Source organism: Mus pahari, chromosome 9 (genome assembly GCF_900095145.1).
Source record: "Mus pahari chromosome 9, PAHARI_EIJ_v1.1, whole genome shotgun sequence".
Taxonomy (NCBI): domain Eukaryota; kingdom Metazoa; phylum Chordata; class Mammalia; order Rodentia; family Muridae; genus Mus; species Mus pahari.
Window position 1 is genome coordinate 88,767,572 of NC_034598.1, and position 5,905 is coordinate 88,773,476.

General features: G+C 46.6%; 1 protein-coding gene across 2 annotated transcripts in view; it reads left to right on the plus strand.

Moving 5' to 3' along the window:
* Positions 1-597: 597 nt before the first annotated feature.
* Positions 598-5,905, plus strand: part of Syn3 (synapsin III) — a 430,935-nt gene continuing 425,627 nt past the window's right edge. For both annotated transcript variants that reach the window (XM_021204345.2, XM_029542325.1), the window contains exon 1: positions 598-679. The gene's annotated coding sequence lies outside the window, so the exon portion shown is untranslated. The remainder of the gene's footprint in view (positions 680-5,905) is intronic.

Sequence of the window (5,905 nt, forward strand, 5' to 3'; positions counted from 1 at the left end):
TTGTAGTCTTAATTCTCCTCTGACAAATCTCCTCTGTAGAGAGTCCTGGCATAGTCCTGACATCCCTTTTGTGTTCTCATTACACATCTCTATCAGTTTACAGCAAGCTGACATTATCTTTTGTTTGTGTGCTTGCATATAACCAACTCCCTCCCCTGCCATCCCCAGCCAGAGTAAGAGCTCAGCTCCTTGTTGCTCATTGTGCTTGTATTCCTGTGTCATTTGCTGACAGCTGGCTCACTGGTCTCTCAGAAGGTCCTACTAAGGCCCAGGGAAGTCAGGTGGCTCTCTCCAAGCTGGCTTCCTAGGTTACTGAACTGCATTATTCACACTCCCTGAGGGGCATCTCGTCCCTCCTGGGATAAAGAAAGCTCATTCATTTGGCCACTTGAGACCAGCAAAAGCAAAGCTTGCTTGCTCTAGCAANTTTCCCTACCTGGCTGGAGAGGGAAAGCCTAGCCATTGAGAAAGGAGGGGCTCGAGGGGCGGGCCTGGATGCAGGGCCCTTGTTGGCCCAGCCAATGGGCTTTCCAGCGTAAGGAGACCAATCTGCCCAGAGGAGGCGCTCACGTACTGTGCAGGGCAGAGGCAGAGCACCCAAGCTGCAGCGCTCCCACAGATCCCATAATTGGCGGCGCCAGTCCGAGGTACATGCGGGCCACCGTAGCTGGCACTGTCGGTAAGCCAAGGCAAAGTCTAGTAGGTGGGTTTTCTGGCCTTTGGGAGCACTCACTCTGAATATGAGCTGTTGGCTCATCCTTGGGCAGTGCTACTTCCCCATAAGCTCCCTCTCTTTTGTTAGCCAAATGTTGATGCTGCATGTTGGCAGGGTGCAGGTGCTCCATGAGCCTGGAGTGCCACCCTCTGGTCCCAGGCTGCTGTTGCCGGTCCCTGGAACAGGTCCCTGCAGAGTACTGGAACCCTGGGGCCCTCAAAGCTATGACTACTGAGGGATTCAACCCAACATCCAGACCTGTCCCTGGAATGAGCTTCCTCCGGGAAGCTGAGCCCACAGCAGGTACTGGTGCTCTGCACTGGATCTAGACACCTGCTCTAGGCAGGTCCCTCAGGACCTGTTGCCTTGGGTCCAGGGCTCAGATCTGTTGCGCAGTCTTCTATTTCCAGCTATCCTGAGGTGAAGGAAAAAACCTTGGAGGATTTTCCTGTCCAGACTAGGACTAACACCGCTAGAGCGCCCTGCTTATTTATTCATGACTTACTTGGCTGTGTGCCAGACACCATGCTCTCAGCTCTAGTGGCCTAAAAGGAATCTCAGGAGTTGCTGGGGCCTACCAGGGATGATAGGATAGGGATTGCAGTGTGGTGTAGTGCAGACAGCCAGAGGTGGGTGGGTCGTGATGCAGCCTGGAAGTCATGCAGAGCCTGGAGAGTTTGCCAGTCTGAGAGCTGTGGAGGCAGAGGCATCAGGGACAGGAAGAATTTCAGGTAGATTTTCCCATGTGCAGAAGAAAGAAGTGAAGGAGTTAGGATCTCAACTAATCAAACAGCAGGTTGCACAGTAGGACCAGGACTTGAAGGTGGGGCCTAAACTGCAAGGTAGAAGGGGCTAGCCAAATTGTACACAATCTAGAGATGCATGCAGCCCGACAAATTTATCCTAGGACACAGGAGGCTGGGAAAGAATTCCAGTTGGTCCCACGGCCACTCTGCCGGCTCTGTGGAAAATGACAGGAGCTGGTATCTTCAAGCTAGTAAGTTGTGAAAAGCTGGTTTTCAGGCAACTTGGCTGCAAAGACTCTGGCCCCTTTAAGACTGACTATCTGACCAGGGCTCTGTAATCCTGGCATCTGGGCATGAATTCAGGCAGGCAGATGCTGTCATGTGAGGCTTGCTTCTGAACTTTCATGTCATTGTATTGGAAGCCGTGGCCTCTATCTTGTCATCAGGGATAGCCCTTGGGGAGTTGAATAGAGCATCTGTGCTCACTTTTGGATGCCTGGTCCCTGTGGGGGAACTCCTGCCTTACCTGGGCTTACCTTTCCATCTTCCAGGGCCAAGGGGCTACTGCTGGGGTTGTCATACAGAGACTGGTATAGGAGCAATAAAACAAGACTCCTGGGAAGTGAGACCAGAAGGCCACTTCATCTATTGCCTTAAAGACATTATTGATCTAGTGGGTCTCTCTCTCTCTCTCTCTCTCTCTCTCTCTCTCTCTCTCTCTCTCTCTCTNTCTCTCTCTCTCTCTCTCTCTCTCTCTCTCTCTCTCTCTCTCTCTCTCTCGTGTGTGTGAGTGTGTGTGTGTGTTAGGAGATTATTTTGCCTAGTTGTCATAAGCAAGGTTCCTTTTTTTAGTTACTTTTAAATTGTTAGTTTACCTCAACCTAGAGTTCCCAAGGAATAACGTCTCGATGAGGGATTGATGTCTAGATGAGACTGGCCTGCTCGTTCATCTGTCAGACAATGCCTCTATTTGTCAGCTGATTCATGGGAAGTCCTAGCTCATGGTGAGCCATGCTCCTCTTTGATAGTGAGTCCTGGACGGTATAAGAATGGGGGAAGGACGCTGAACAGTAGGCATATATGTTTATTCCTTCTCTGCCTTTCTTGTGGCTATGATCAGCTCCCACAAGTTCCTGCCCCCAAAATATGGTCTGTAGCCTGAACTTGTGAATTAAAATAAACCCTTTCTTACCCAAGTTGCTTTGTGATATTTTAGCACGGCAGCTGGAGTGAACACAGAATTGGTGCATTTCTGTGTACCAGTAGAAGGGTCCTTAAAAGAAGTTGCTCTACTGTTCAAGTGAATACACAGTGGGGTTAGTGGTACCAGGCACAGGTAGACACTGGTCCATGATGGAGAGGAAAATCAGCTTCAGGCCATCCTCTGAGGCTTTGGAAAGCCTCACTAACCAGTCAGTAAGTATGGCGCGCTCAACGAGGGGTTCAACTTAAGGGGTCCCTTCAGCCAAACAGTTTCTAAATAGAGACACAGATTTGAGCTATAAGCAGTGCTCCTGCCTGCTGGACATTAGGAGGCAACACGCATCTTGGTCTTGTGGGGAGGACATGGATGGTTTTCTGCATCATCGATTCTCTGTGTCACTGGATGGCATTGGGAAGAAAATGAGGATGGTTTGGACTGGTCACTTAGAAAGTTTCCCTGGGTTTTGAATTTCTTTACTGCATCTGAAAGTACATGCTGAGCTTGGCGACTTATTACTGTGAGACACCTTTNCTAATAACCCCAGTGACTAGAGACCCCTACTGAGTGCTTGCTGTGTATGTGTGCCCTCTCCCAGTTGCCCCACAACATGCGGTGTTATTCTCCATTTTTAATAAAGCAAACACTTTTATTCTCAGTTGGTAGTCATCTCAGTGTTTTCAAGCCTAGTGGAGTCCCTAACAAAGTGAGAGTGACAGCACCCATCACAGCATGTCACTTGTTACACTTTAGAAGATGCTCTTATTGATGAGTTACTCAGTAATTCAACCACTTGNTAATCCAATCCATCTGTTTGGCAGGCTGTCCCACACAGGGAGATACAGGTCTATCTGCTAAGGGAGGGAGAGTGGTGTGGTGAGCATTGTGTACTTTAAAAGAAAATATTGAAGGATGGGCCATTGCTTTGTATGCCATATAGGAGAGAAAGGGTTTGGTTTTTTGTATTTTGTTTTTTGCTTTTATCTCCCTTGAGTGATTCTAGTTCAATGCAGCCTTCTTGGAAAGACTAGCCTGTTGGAAGTGGACACCTTCCTTCCCTTTCCTTCTCCCTTTACAGCACTTTTTAATTCTATTGCCTTCCCTTTATTGATCTTCCTCACTACACCAGAGGCTCCAGGCAATCTAAAGCTGCTTTATCCCCGCACTCTAGCAGTGTTAAGTGCATCCTTCTTCATTGCATGTATGTGGGGATGGTTNGGGTATGGAGACTGAACCCAGAAATTCTTCCATGCTAGACACATCACCTACCCCAAACTATACTCCCATTCCAGCATGTATATCTGTATATCTAGAAGGATGAAATGCATGGTAGATTTGTTTCACAGGATTATCAGGCAAGCTCTCTCTCTCTCTCTCTCTCTCTCTCTCTCTCTCTCTCAGACTCTCCCTCTTTCTCTCTCTCTGACTCTCTCTCCCTCCTTCCCTCCTTCTCAACTCTGTGTGTCTGTGTGTGTNTGTCTGTGCATGATACTTGTGTTGATACATGATACTCAGCAAGCTAAGATCAGGAAGCAGAAAGAATAGCTTGCCCGAGGACCATGAGGCAGAGGAGTACAGCTCACTGTAGCAGAAACATCACTCAAGGCTTGCTTCAAGCCCGTNGAGATGCATTTGAAGTTGCTTGGCCTTGGAGGCATACAGAGTACAGATTTACTTAAAGTGCAATGAAGCTAGTGGAATATTTTAACCCAAGTAATGAACTGATATAATGTTATGTGTTCGTTGATTTTTTTTTTTTTTTTTTTTTTTTTTTTTTTTTTTTTTTTTTTTTTTTTAATTTTTTTTTTTTTTTTTTTTTTTTTTTTTTTTTTTTTTTTTTTTTTTTTGCCTTCCCTCTAAGAGTCAAGCTCTGTAAAGAAAGAGGGCAGGTACTATAGTTAAATGAATGTGTGAGCTAGCTTAAGGTTTCAAAGTATCCCAATAGCTAAATCTAGATTAAATAATGAAGTCCTGACACCAACTAGAAGTTGGGGGTGTCTGAGATATGGGTGTCCTGTGTAAACAGAGGGAAAGAGCAGAAGGATTTGAACTGTATTTTGACATAGAATGGACAGGATTTGCTGCTATGGTTGATTGGAGGTATACAGAAAAAAGAAACATCGTGACTCTTAGGCTTATGGCTTAGGATTNGCTTGATGAAAGATCTCATTCACAGGGTGAATGGATGAATGAAGTGTGCCCTATGGACACAATGAACTGTTACTCAGAAAATAATCAAAGTAATTATAACACATGCTACAGTATAAATGGACATTGCAAGCATTGCAAAAGTATAAATAAAAGAAGGCAGACACAGGGCTGGAGAGAGAGCTTGGTGGCTAGAGTGCTTGCTGCCCCAGCATGAGGAGCTTAGGCCCGATCTTCTACACCATGTAAATAGGCGGAGTGTGGTGGCACCTATAACCCTGCATTAGCAGGGAGAGAGCAGGAGCTCCCTGGCGAGGCAGCCTGTCAGAACTTGAGACTTGGAGAAAGAATCTTTCTCAAAAGATAGGGCGGGGAGTAATAGTGAAAGCCATTCCACCCTCTATCTGTGGCCTATGTACGTGCAGTCCTGAGTAAGTGTGCAAATACATGCTTGCAGACACACACACACACACACACACACACAGAGGGGAGGGGAAAGAACATGGACATAAAAAGCCAGATGCTGCACAGTGCCACTGTTGTCCATATGTTTAAATCCACAGACACAAGAAGGAAAACAGCATTTGACACAGGCTAAGGATAAGCAGGAGTGGGTGAATGNTTTCCTTTGTAGCAGTGATGAGGCCTTGGAACTAGATAGAGTTGAGGGTTTTCTACAGTATGAAGGTGCTAAGTGCCACGAAACCATGATCTTCAAAGTGCTTAGTCGTGTACCATGTAAGATCAACTTTTCAAAGGTTAGATGGATAGTATGGGTGCTTTGACAGTGGGGAGACTGGGGGGAAGCAGGCTCTGTGGGCCTGGACTACTGGGATGCNCCACACATCCATGAGGAGCATGCATTTGATGTGGGTCTCTGGTCTAGCAGACAATCCTGGGCTGGGATGTAGAAAACAGCTGTCAGCTCTCAGATGTCAGTCATGAAACAGGNGAATTCTTGCGACAACATATATAGAGGAAAACCTAATATGCTGGGCCATCCATAATGTGACCATCACGGCTATCCTATAAGGAAGGTACTGTGGTTCTTTTTCAGACAAAGGAAACAAAAGTAAAACTCCCACCTCAATCAAG